The sequence below is a fragment of the Xenopus laevis genome, chromosome 8L (genome assembly GCF_017654675.1).
Source record: "Xenopus laevis strain J_2021 chromosome 8L, Xenopus_laevis_v10.1, whole genome shotgun sequence".
Lineage (NCBI taxonomy): Eukaryota > Metazoa > Chordata > Amphibia > Anura > Pipidae > Xenopus > Xenopus laevis.
In genome coordinates, this window is record NC_054385.1 from 22558326 (window position 1) to 22572757 (window position 14432).

Genomic DNA, 14432 nt, shown 5'->3' on the forward strand with positions numbered 1-14432 from the left:
TGGGGTGTAAACCACACATTTTAGCAGCACAATTTTCACCTTGACACAGAGATATTTTGCATGAATCGCATTTATTGCCATCTCCAAGCAATGCACATGTTTGTTTAACAACAGCAGCATTTGTATGTTTAGGGATACAATTCATATTATTTTGTGGTAAACATTTTCCAGCAGCATAATTTTGATTTCCCAAACTTTTCTCTGGTGCAGGACACACATTCAGCAAACACTTCACTTTCACAGACCCTTTTCTGTTTTTCTTGCCTATTTCTGAGCATTGGGTGTACAAGCTGAATCAATTAGCCACTTTTAATTAACCTGCACCTGTGAGCAGACTTTCAGCAGCAGCTTCTGAACCACAGAGCAATGATTCAAACACACTTTTGCCAGGACTTTCAACACTTGTTTTAGTCCAAATTCACTTTACACAGTCCCACAGCAACTGCAACACACAATATGGGTACTTTAAACTCACGATATACTTTTTCCCAACTTCACTGCTGTTGGCCAGTTTTCAACCTTGCCTTTAAGATGGTGTCTGTCACTTTAAGTTTTCAAAGTTTGCCTTTCCTAGCAAACTTCTGCCCTTTGCATGCCTCCACCATATGTAAACTGCGGGATCCACGACAGATACTTCTCTTTAAGGCAGTTTATTTACACACAAGGGTGACCATTTCAGAATACAAAACTATAAATAATAAAAATAAATCCTGCCCACTGGGCGCTACCTTTACACATGAAAAGTTCCCTTACTAAACTGGGCCCCTTGTGGACTACCAGTAAGCAAACACATAAGTAGGGGTCACCCCTGTACTCACAAATCTTCTGGGGGATTGCTTAGCCTCCTGGCTTTCCTCAGTCAGACAGACCCTCTGTCACTTGGTCTCCTCTCTCTGTACCTTGCAGTAGCAAATGGCACCCCAGCCCCCCTGGGAGTTCCTCACACAGGCGGGTGTCCTTCCTGCTCTATGTACTGCTCTGAGAGACCTCCCTAACAGCCTCACTAGAACTAAACTAAAGCCTTCCTGTGGAAGCTGAGCGCTAATCCATGAGCTGGACTACTGGATTGGAGTACCTGGCTTTCCTGTTCTTTCCAGAATACTCCAGCTTCCAGGACCTGGCCACCAAAACGTTTAAACAGAGAACCTATTCTCTCTTTATGAAAACCCTTCCTGGTGCCTACCTCTCCCACTAAGGAGAACTTAAAGGGAAAACACACCTTTTCCCACATTGTTTTGGTCACTACCACAATATATATATATATATATATATATATGTATATATATATATATATATATATATATATATGTATATGTGTATATAGATATATATATATATATATATATATATATATATATGTGTGTATATATATATATATATATATATATATATATATATATATATATATATATATATACACACATACATGTGGGGAAAAGGACATGTAAGCGTTTGACAGATGATAGATAAATACAGTAGTTAGGTTGATTCCTGATAATGACTTTTAATTGTCATCAATATCAGAGTAAAATGCAAAGGAGAAAGCCAATTTATTTTTACCCTGGCCTCGGAGTAAGGGGGAAAATATAGTTCTAGGTTCCATGATTTTAGTCACTGCACTTTAAATCCTATACTGTCCAAGACACTTTCTGATCATGATTCATGTATGTATTGCACATTTATTCCAAGCCATTGTAAGCCAATTTTTTTATAATGCTCCTCAGACAAGCCGACAAAACTCAAATGTTAGCAGAATGCACTGGCATCTATTATTGTTTTGCTGACAATGCTTACAAAGGTTTATTCTATATGTAGGACTTTCAGGTAACTGGAAGTATGTAGTCATACTCCATACTGATTCAGCATACTCATTTTCAGACAGTGCCAAATATGAACTTCTGCCCTGAAGGGATGCACAGAAATTCTCAGAATTACAAAAATGCACAATAATCTTAACAAAAGTTTGTGTTATGCAGCCTTTAATTTTCAGGAACCTCACTACATATCAAAGACACTCATCATCTAGAAGTTAAACCATGCAACATTTATCGAGACTATTAAAAAAGTCCACTTTATTATGATTCACCAGCGAGTCATCTGGCGTAGCCACAAAGCAACTCTCTAAACACCAACCCCACCTCAACATTCATAATACGGATTTCCCCAATCCTGAATAAGACAATCACCATCCTAGGAAGAGGAGAAAGAGAGAAGCACACATCTGTTTCCGGAAGTGGGATTAACCTGAGATGTTTCAAAACACAGATTGACCTCCTCCACTAGCCTTGAAAAACCAGCAGTGATGGGGTTTAACTGCCATATAAACAATCATTTGCCCCCTAATGAGGGAAGAATCTTTGCATTGTTTTTGTTTTTTTGTTCTGTAAAAGAAATTTGTAAATGTTATATAACAGATAATAACAGTAATGACAAAATTATATAACAAACTGGAGGATGACAACCGCTACTCCTGGAATGTTCCACCGTAAAGACTCATAAAAATACTGGCATAATACCTTGTTAATCTGGCTGTGCTTTTGGTGAAGAATGAATTAAAAAAAAGATGTATTATACTGGGAAGAAAGTGGGTGGACATAATAGGAGTCATGTGGTCTCTAAAGTATTTTTGGTTGCTGCATGTAGCTGGTGAGAGAAAAAAAGAAAATAAATTACATCTTAAATGATAAATCAGCTAAAGAGGTAAGCATCTTTTCATTACAGGACTGCTGAATATTACAAAAGTGGGGGCTGATTTAAATCAGAGGGTTTTTTTCTTGATTAAAGAACCTTGAATAGTCAAAATTTAGTAGAAGAAAAAAAATATGAAAAATTGCTAGAAATAGCTCAGCAAGTAAAAGCTGGTGAGGCTGTATAGAAGTAAATGGGAATATTCACAATTTTTTTATTATTTATGTTCCCAGTTTATTAAAACATTTGAATTATTCAGCCTCATTGAAAATGAATTGAACAATTTGATGTCTGCACAAAAAAAAGGTACATGGGAATATTTTGTCATGTTTTTACTTAAATATGCTAACATTTGAGAGAAAAAGTCTCATGAGTTTTGTCATCCTTTTTTTTCAACATATGTATATTTTTTCTCGAATTTTGATTAATCTGCCCATACATGGATAATTACAAAGGGAATCAAGGTGCAAGTGCAAAGTACTATATTTTGACCTAAGATTGACTTGGTTCCCTGTATATGTGATCACTGATATCACTGATAAGTTTTAAGTACAGAATTTGGGCACAACGATTTGACACTGAATAGTGTGCAAGTGCATGTCGAAGCAACCTCCAGCTGTCGTGAAAGGGGCAGCCTATGGCTGTCCAATTAAATGTTGCAACAATTATTTGATAGTGATGCACTGTTTTTTCCTTCATAAAAAAATCTTCTCTATTGCATTGCAAAGACAAATTTATTAAGTTGATCCGCTGTATCATGTTAGGTCAATTAATATAATACAAATGGATATATTTGGAGGTTTTTTACTTTTTAAATATACAGGTGTGTTATCCAGAATGCTTGGGACCTGGGGATTTCCAGATAAGGGATCTTTCTGTAATTTCGATCTCTATACCTTAAGTCTATTAAAATATAATTTAAACATTAAATAAACCCAATCTGATTTTTTTGCATCCAATAAGGATCACATACAAGCTACTGTTTTATTGTTACAGAGAAAAATTAAATAATTTTTAAAAATCCGAGTTATTTGTTTATAAAGGAGTCTCGTAATTTGGAGCTTTCTGGATAATGGGTTTCCAGATAACGGATCCCATATATTAAACAGATTTTTAACCTATAGGTTGTGGACCAAAAATGGGTAACCATGATCCCACTGTACACAATAAATATTCTACTACAACAAAAAGCATTAGCTAAAACAAGGCGCATAACTGGTTCTCAGCCAATTTGTTGAGTTCCACACCTAATTTCTCAAATTAATTTCATTATGAAAAAGGTTAAGACACATTTCTTAAACTCATTTATGAACTCTTGGCAAATCTGCAGCTGGGCAGTAACCCAGAGCATCCCATCAGTTATTAGCATTGTAGTATAATGAAAGCAAAAATTGACTGGTTACTGGCCAGTATTCATAAATCAATGTTTTATAAATCCTCACCATTTAGACCATACTGTATTTATCGAACTGTAGAAAAGAAAATGCCATTGAATTAGGGGTATATCAGAATACATAGGGGTATATTTATCAAAGAGTGAAGTTAAAGGTCTCCACGGCATGAAATACCGCCTCTCTCCATTAATTTCAATGGGATTTTTGAAGGCGTATTTATCAAATGGTGAACTTTCACTATAATCCTTTGATAGATACACCTTTAAAAATCCCATAGAAATTAATGGAGAGAGAATATTTCACTCTGCGGACTGTGGAGCTCTCTAACTTCACTCTTTGATAAATATACCCTTTAATGTGAAGAAACCTCTACTAAGCAAATGCCAACTCCGATGCAAACTTATGACCTGTACTTATCAATATCTTAATGCTAAAGAGTTAAAAGTTTTAAATGGCTTGATGAAATCAACACCAGACTTTATTGTGATGCGGACTTGGGGGTCCCCCTCAATTGCAATTGGCTCAGAATATCACTCTACAATGTAGAGTCTACATCATACTAAAAGTTAATTTCAAGGTGAACAACCCCTTTACACTCAATAGCACCATGATTACGTGTGTAGAATAATTAATTAGGCTCATTTGTAGAAAGTTCACTAGCAACTTTACTCAACTGTGTTGTAAACTATTGCTCTCCATCGGCAAAACTGCTAGCATACTGTAAAACCCGCTGACAAGAGTTATGTTTATATGATATATTTAAAAATGTAATAAAACAAGGGCTAAAAAAGAAGTGGAAGAGAGGTCCAAGAGATTACAAGTTAGGGTCACAATGGGGGTCCAAGGGGGTTGGTGGAAGCCTCAGTGGGCCTTTTTCCCTTCAATCCTGCACTGAACTGATAAGACATAAGGTTGCATTATTGTCATTATCAAACATAACCTCTCTGCAAAGAATGGTATAGGACATAGTGCAGTAGAAGTATCCACACATTCGCAGGAGTAACCATAGTGAACTGGAGCTATTAAACTGATAAGGGTATTTGGGAACAGAAACAAATACTTCAATAACATTTTTGGTATGGAAGAACTGACATCTTTATCACACTGGAGGAGCTGGTATGGGGTAACAACTTCACAACTTTCTTTGAAAGATAGAGGCACATTGTAGACTGAGACCTGAAATACGAGTAATAAGGATGTCTCAGAAAACGATGGGGCATATTTGTTAACATTGGAGACAAACATCCCCGGTTATGCTTGCTATAAATTAAATTTACATGACAGATCACCCCCAGATAAAATCAGTTAGTAATGGAGACTCCATTACAGGATATTTACAAATCTCAAAGGGATGACAGGTTACATAAAACAAACTTATAGCAGTGCTTAAATGTATACCGTACATATAATTTACAACAAACATGAAGTACTTTAGAACCTCCTGAATGAGAGGACAGCCATTGTTGCAGTTTGTGTCCATGAAATTAATGATACATGCTAGTATGACATTATATTTAATACATATTATGTTCTCATAATGTTAGAGGGAGTTTAGACCAATATGATAGATCAGGAGACATACAGTAGATGTGATGACTAGATTTAGATTGAAAGATTTATATTGTCTTATAATGTGTATATGGTTATAAAAAACAAAAAGTTTAAGTGAGTGGAGAAAAGCCCCGGAAACTTTCAAATACAAAAAAATTGTGTTTTATCATATGGGAAAGTAAAGTTTTCACACTTTGGATTAACTATGCATAGTCTTATAACATAGCAGGGAACCAAATATAGAAAATGTATCACACTGCTATTCAAAAAAAAGCATGCTAAAAAAAAGAAACTTAATTGATGGTATAGAATATCGTTCCCATTAAATTTTGTAAAAATAACTAATGTGCTATTTTTTTCATATAAGAATATATTAGGGGTATTTAGAAAGATAATTTTCTTGTTATAGGATCTACACATTTAAATAATATATTCTAGTGATTCCAGTTCAAACATAAACAGAGGTTGGACAATCAAACTTGCTTTGTTATTTTAATTTTAAGGCCCTTCTTTTTTATGAGCTGTATTATTTGTAGCAAAGGATTCAGCTCCCAGTGGCCTCAAAGCAGGTTCTTATTTTTGAATTCCTTGTTTGGAGGAAAGAAAAACAGATGTACTGCCAAAAAGAGCCTCCTGTAGGCTGCCAGTTCACATTCAATTAATGTAAAGTTATATTAAAGTCTAACAGCTATCGAAGGCAGCAGTATTTGATTATCCTTTGTTATTCTCTGAACTGCTAGTACTGACTACAGGTACCATTGAAACAATGTTCCCACAATACCATGTACATTCTGTGGTGAATAAGATGCTGAGAGAAGGAAAACAGAGATGTTTTTAAAGCATTATGGAAAATGGAATCTTGACTGGAGGAAAGCTGACAATGTTGATAGCTTAAAGGGGGATAACTGGCAGACCATCAAGCTAGAAAAAGACTTTGGGCGTTTCCTTACTTACCAGTTTACTGAATTTGACCCACCTGGAATTTTAGGGAACATGGTTTGTCCTTTGTCACAGTACGCTACTGTCTATTTCTCTGATACTGTGTGTGAGTAAAATGTTATGGGGGGGTACATCTGTTATTTTGCAGATTGATTAAATTTCAGCACCACTGGAAACCCCTAGGAAAAGTTTGTCCTTTGCCATAATGTGCTGCTGGGTAGTGGTGATTGATAGCTGTATTGCAGCAACTGCTCAGTATTTTTTTTTAATCCTAGACCTCCGCCCAGATTAGACGGCTCTGTTGGATGTTCAAATTTCTGTTTAAACTACAAAAGGGAATACATGATTCACAAATGATTCACATATTGGGCATATTTATTAAAAATTGAGTGTAAAAAATGTGATGTGGGGTTATGTAATAAAAAGCACTACGTTTGATCATGGGCAGTAACCCATAGCAACCAATCAGCAGGTGGCATTTACTGGCATTTAAAATATGCTTCTCACTGACATCTATGTTATCGCTACATATACAGGTATGGGGTCCTTCTTCCGGAAACCCGTTATCCAGAAAGCCCATCGATTCCATTATAAGAAAACAATTCTAATTATTATTTCAGTAGTAATAAAACAGTACCTTGTACTTGATCCCAGCAAAGATATAATTATACCTTGTTGGAACTAAACCAGCCTTTTCAATTTATTTAATAGATAAATGATTATGGAATTATCCCTTATCCTGAAAACTCCTGGTCCTGAGCATTATGGATGACATATCCCATACCTGTACTTTTTCACAAATTACAACAAAATTTCATTATAAAATGTTAATAAATCTGCCCTGTTATGTTGCATTCATTCTATAAGTTTACACTGAAATATGGACATGAAACAAAACTTGACTAACATGTAACCTACATTATTTTTAGTTCCTTCCTCATTTGTTGATATGATAAATTTTCCCTGAACCAATTGATATGCACAGTACATGTATATTGGTCCAGATAGCCAGGGCAGGTACTAAAAATCACACATTTTGTTGAATATTATTAGTATGTGTATGGGCAACATTAAAGTTGGATCTGATAATTTCTGACACTGGCACATTGTTTTTAAAGTCTGAGACTAGATGCAATAACTCAGTAGGCTGTCAAATTTCCACAGCGCAAAGTCAACAAGTTTATTGTTGCGTTCCCAAGAAGGTGAACGCTGCAATGTTGGAAATGCTGCATTGTGGGTAAAGAAACATGACAATTTGCATCAGAGAATTGCACTTTGCTCACTGCACAGCATTCATAAAATCATCATGTCATCTGGTGAGTAACAGTCCTCAATTCCCATGTGTATAAACATCACACAACCAAACTTTTTCTTCAAGTATTGAAAAGAGATAAGAGCAAGAGTCTGTTACTTTGAGATACAATATTTAATGTGTTAATAACAAAGGTTAACAAACATTGCAGCATGGGGGCATGTGCAAGCCCTTTCTGTCAGTCACGTACAACCTAAAGCAATAAGTGGTTGGTGCAGGACTGTATAAGGGACAGACTAATTGGAATTCATTTACAGGCAGAACCATGGCATAATATACAGATGTATATTATGTATAGTATTTTAAATCTCTTTATTTCACAAATAATAGCATTCGTCGAGTTAAAAAAGCAGTTTTTGGACACATCAGGAGAAAATATTGGTGTAAAATCCATAGTAACATAGTATTGGTGTAAAATACATAGTAACATAGTTAGGTTGAAAAAAGACACATGTCCATCAAGTTCAACCTTTTAACTTTTATATATACCTTTTAACTTTTATATACACACATCCTTTTCTGTGTCATTATTACTATTCCAAACAATAAATGTGAAAACTCTCATTTCCGCCAGATCAGTAGAACCAGCATGGGTTCAAATGTGGTACCTTTCTATCGGTGCTGACCTTCCTTTAAGTTGAAGTCGGGTTTCTGGATAACGGATTCTATACCAGTAATTTCAATTCTGCTGCAATTTGGTGAATTTTGTCACTGGCTTGCGAAATTTGACACCTATTTGAGGTCAGATTCGCTCAACACAGTCAACGTAAATGAGCAATCGATTAAAAATATATGTTTAAAAATATTCTACATAAAAGGAGAACCTGTTTCACGTTTACGTAATATCAAGTTCAGTTAGCTATTGCATATGAATTTAATCTCTGTAACCAAGGCCCAATTGTTGCTAGGATGAAAGAAAAACCTTAGTTTGTCAATGTGATCAAGCCTGTCTTCACAGTCCAACCTTCAAAACTGTCTCGTCGTCCAGCGTTTAGTTAGATCACTAGCTATTCTCATGGCCTGTTTTATGTTTCAAATTATTGAAAGTATAGATGACACCAAAGAACTCAAATTCAGTCATTTCTGATATCAAAAATTGGACATTGACAAAAGCCCTTCTATTTTAAAAGCCTTTACCCTCAAAGCTGTTTTCCTATTGATCTAAATTCTATTATCTATTCTTGTGCTATTTTTGTTCCTGTATCTGTATTTGCTGTGTTTTATATGGAAAATACAGCTGAACAATGAAAAAGGGACTGTACAGAGTAGACACATTTACTTATATACTATATATACTGTATAGTATGCATGGGTGTCCACAGAAAAATTTCCAGAAAATATTCAATATCAGTCTTTCCAGTCTAGCCAGTGTGCTACAGAGTTCATGTGGAGACACGCTGCACACTATTGTGACTGCACTTTTTACACAGCTTTAAAGTTACCCCACATATTGAACCTGTGTCCAGCCACCTGCACTTAAACTCCGTCCCAGCATCCCTCTATGTCTAAGGTGTTGCTGGGGATATTGTGAGCTGCGCAACAACACATGGAAAGTAGGGCCTTGGTACAGGATGGACACCTGGGCCCCCTTGTCGGCCCTCCCCCTTTGAATCACACATGCTACATAGTAACATAGTAAGTTAGGTTGAAAAAAGATACACATCCATCAAGTTCAACCTTTTTACTTTTTTAACCTGCCTATCTGCCATTTGATCCAGAAGAAGGCAAAAAAACCCATCTGAAGCCTCTCCAATTTGCCTCAGAGGGGGAAAAGATTCCTTCCTGACTCCAAAATGGCAATCGGACTAGTCCCTGGATCCACTTGTACTTCCTTAATCCTGTATTCCTTCACTTGCTAAAAAGCCATCCAACCCCTTCTTAAAGCTATCTTATGTATCAGCCAGTACAACTGGTTCATTGAGAGAATTCCACATCTTCACAGCTCTCACTGTAAAAAAACACTTTCAAATATTTAGGCGGAACCTCTTTTCTTCTAATCAGAATGGGTCAGCTGGAAAGAGCTACTGGTAAATAAAGCATTAGAGAGATTATTATATGATCCCCTTCTTCAAGTATTGAAAAGAGATAAGAACAGGAGTCTGTTACTTTGAGATACAATATTTACTGTGTTAATAACAAAGGTTAAACATTGCAGCACGGGGGCATGTGCAAGCCCTTTCTGTCAGTCACATATACAACCTAAAGCAATAAGTGATTGGTGCAGGACTGTATAAGGGGCAGACTAATTGGAATTCATTTACAGGCAGAACCATGGCATAATATACAGATGTATATTATGTATAGTATTTTAAATCTCTTTATTTCACAAATAATAACGGGTCTCTTAGAACCCGGGGGTGTATGCCATCAGGCCCTGGTCCCTTGTTTACATAAATTTTCATTAAAATATCCTGAGTCAGCCACTGAATACACTGAGCTGAGCCGTCAGTATGAAGTAAGACTGGGAATTCAGACTCCTCTATTGTAAACACTGAAGGAGATAACTGATTTAGCACATTTGCCTTTTCTGTATCTGTAACCCCAAGAAGTTTTTTAAATATATTAATAGTAAAAAGATGCAGGTTGAGAGTGTTGCTCCACTAAATAATGGTACCAGTATCTGGTACCATTATTTAGTGGAGCAACACTCCGCCGCAATGCACTCTTCATTTCCTTTCTTTGCCTTCCGGATTGCTGATTTACAACATTTATTATAGTGTTTATATTCATTAAATGCAGCTTCTGTCCCAACAAAATCTGTAAAATCTCACCCTGCGCAGCCGCAGTAATAACTGTTATCACAGCTCCAGCAGGCCCCGCACCCCTGGTAGTTATGCTAGAGTAGAGTATATCTGTCAACAAGTAATTGCTGAAATGCACAATGCAGCCAACTGACACACTAAACCTACCAGTCCATTGCCAGATAATGGAGAAGCAACCAGTGGATAAACGCTCAAGGAAGCTTTAGCCTGGCTGGACTCATAGGGTTAAATAAGAGACTTGAATATGAAGAGGAGAGGAGAGAGGAGAGGCCTGAATAGAAAGATGAGTAATAGAAAGTAATAAAAAGTAGCAATAACAATGCATTTGTAGCCTTACCAAGCATTTATTTTTTAGATTGGGTCAGTGACTCCCATCTGAAAGCTGGAAAAAGTCAAAAGAAGAAGGCAAATAATTAAAAAAAACCAATGCAAAATAAATAATTAAGACCAACTAAAAAGTTGCATAGAATAGGCCATTCTATAACATACTAAAAGTTAACTTAAAGGTGAACCACCCCTTTAAAGTAAACTGATTTAAGGAGTTAAATTATTAAATTATTAAATATTAAAAGGATTGTTCACCTTTAAATTATTTAGTTTTTTATTCAGCAACTCTCCAATTTCATCTAGTTGCTAGGGTCCAAATTACCCTAGCAATCATGCACTGATTTGAATAAGAGAATATGTGGAATAGGAGAGGGCATGAATAGAAAGGTGAGTAATAAAAAGTTGCAATAACAATAAATGGATATCCTTAGAGAGCATTTGTTTTTTAGTGATCCCCATTTGAGAGAAAGAGAACAAAAGAGCAAATAATGGAAACATAAAAAAAGATAAATAATGAAGAGCAACTGAAAAGTTTCCTAGAACTGGTCATTCTCTAACATTTTTAAAGTTAACTGAAAGGTGAACTACCATTTTAACAACTTGTTATGCTGAGGTAAGTAATAAGGCGGATTGGGTGGTTGCAGTAGGTTTTGCCAACTGTTTTTTGACACTGTCACACAGACATTTGCTTTTTAAACCAAGGTCTGTTGGTATTTGCAAATGTGTTTGCACATAAATAAACACTGGCTTCAGGATTGTGTACAAAGGGTTGTTGTCAATAGAGAAGTCTCTACTATAGGAAGGGTTCTTAGTGGGGTTCCTCAGGGTTCTGTATTGGACCCATTTTAATTTAATTTGTTCATGGCTTGGGGGGCACTGTAAGTAATGTATTAGTGGTTGCAGATGCCACAAAGATATGCAGCTCAGCAGCCTGACACTGGACAGCTAAGAGGCAGATGAAATGTATTATTGTAAATGCATTTAGGATATAAAAATGTGTGCCACTTATACCCTAAATAGGATTAAGTTAGACAAGGACAAGGTCAGTAGCATGAAGGGACATCAAGGTTTTTTCCTGTATTAATAGGGTCATAGATTCACAGGAGGAGATGGTCATAATCCTTCCATACAAAGCACTGTTAAGGCCCCATATGCAGTTTTGGTCTCCAATCCTTAAAGGGATACTTTCATGGGAAATTTTTTTTCCCCAAAACGAATCAGTTAATAGTGCTGCTCCGCAGAATTCTGCACTGAAATCCATTTCTCAAAAGAGCAAACAGATTTCTTTATATTCAATTTTGAAATCTGACATGGGGTTAGACATTTTGTCAATTTCCCAGCTGCCCCTGGTCATGTGACTTGTGCCTGCACGTTAGGAGAGAAATGCTTTCTGGCAGGCTGCTGTTTTTCCTTCTCAATGTAACTGAATGTGTCAGTGAGACATGGGTTTTACTATTGAGTGTTATTCTTAGATCTACCAGGCAGCTGTTATCTTGTGTTAGGGAGCTGCTATCTGGTTACCTTCCCATTGTTCTTTTGTTTGGCTGCTGGGGGAGAAAAGGGAGGGGGGTGATATCACACCAACTTGCAGTACAGCAGTAAAGAGTGATTGAAGTTTATCAGAGCACAAATCACATGACTTGGGGCAGCTGGGAAATTGACAATATGTCTAGCCCCATGTCAGATTTCAAAATTGAATATAAAAAAATCTGTTTGCTCTTTTGAGAAATGGATTTCAGCGCAGAATTCTGCTGGAGCAGCACTATTAACTGATTCATTTTGAAAAAATTTTTTTTCCCATGACAGTATCCCTTTAAAAATGCTATTAATGAAATAAAGAAAAGTTGCTTATGGGGAAATCAGATTAGAGGAAAGGAGTTTCCACCTTAAGATTCTGAAAGGGTTTTTTTAACAGTGATGACTGTGAAGTCGTGGAACTTTCTTTTTGGGGCTGTTGTACTGGGAGATACATTAGATGGTTTCAAGATAGGAAACCTTTTTAGATAAATACCAAAACTTTAAACACATTATACAGTAGTACAGTTGATCTAGGGATTGGTTTGATTACCCTCTAGGAAGGGAGTAAGTATTTTCTCCCCTCCAAGGTAAATTGGAGAGACTGTACAGAGATGTTTTCAGTGAGGCACAGGCTGGAAAAGGAGTTGATGAAGTGTATTTTTTACCTAGTAAAATGGTGAAGGGTTCCATCATAGCCCCTTGGTAGCCCTTCTTGGTAAGAAACAAGACTGGAGCAAACAAGTTAAGTTGTCTTGTGTTGTTTAACTGTTATATTGGTGAGAGGATGTTAGAACAGTTTGCAGAATACATGGTACACTGTCATGTAGTCAGTTTCTGAATCTGGTCTATTGTAAGTTGACAAGTAAGTCAGTCATACGTGTATGTTGTAGATCCCTTCATATAAGTGTAAGAGGAAGAGGCTCAGATCAGATAAGGCTACCAGTTTGGAGCAAGGCTGTTGTACTGGGAGATACATTAGAATAGATGGTTTCAAGATAGGAAACCGTTTTAGATAAATACCAAAACTTTTAACACATTTAGTACAGTTGATCTAGGGATTGGTTTAATTACCCTCTAGGAAGGGAGCAAATATTTTCTCCCCTCCAAGGTAAATTGGAGAGGCTGTACAGAGATGTTTTCAGTGAGGCACAGGCTGGAAAAGGAGTGGATGAAGTGTATTTTTTAGCTAGTAAAATGGTGAAGGGTTCCATCGTAGCCCCTTGGTAGCCCTTATTGGTAAGAAACAAGACTGGAGCAAACAAGTTAAGTTGTCTCGTGTTGTTTAACTGTTATATTGGTGAGAGGAGGTTAGAACAGTTTGCAGAATACATGCTGCACTGACATGATGTCAGTTTCTGAATCTGGTCTATTGTAAGTTGACAAGTAAGTCAGTCGTACGTGTATGTTGTAGATCCCTTCGTATAAGTGGAAGTGGAAGAGGCTCAGATCAGATAAGGCTACCAGTTTGGAGCAAGTCTAAAGTACCCAGATTGGAGCAAGAATACTGGCAAGACATAATGGTATCAAGTTTGTAAACTTGCTACATACCAATTTAATCCAGCAGCACAACGTATAAATTGCTTTTTGAAATCCGTGTTTATTAAAGCCCATGTGTATCTGCAAAAAAGGGCAATATTTCGGGCCCCACCGGGCCCTTTATCCTAAAAGGCCTGGAGGGGCCTGAAACTTTGCCCTTTTTTGCGGATACTCGTGGGCTTTAATAAACACGGATTTCAAAAAGCAATTTATACGGTGTGCTGCTGGATTTTTGACTACAAGTATCTCTGACCCGGTGCAAGGGAAGGGTCTTCCGGTAAATGCACCCGGCACCTTCAATCAGTGTTTACCAGTCAGGTAGAGCACTCCACTATCGTGCAACATAACAATTTAATGTCACAGATTATTAAGGGCTCAGCAAGAATGAAACTATTAAAAGGCTCT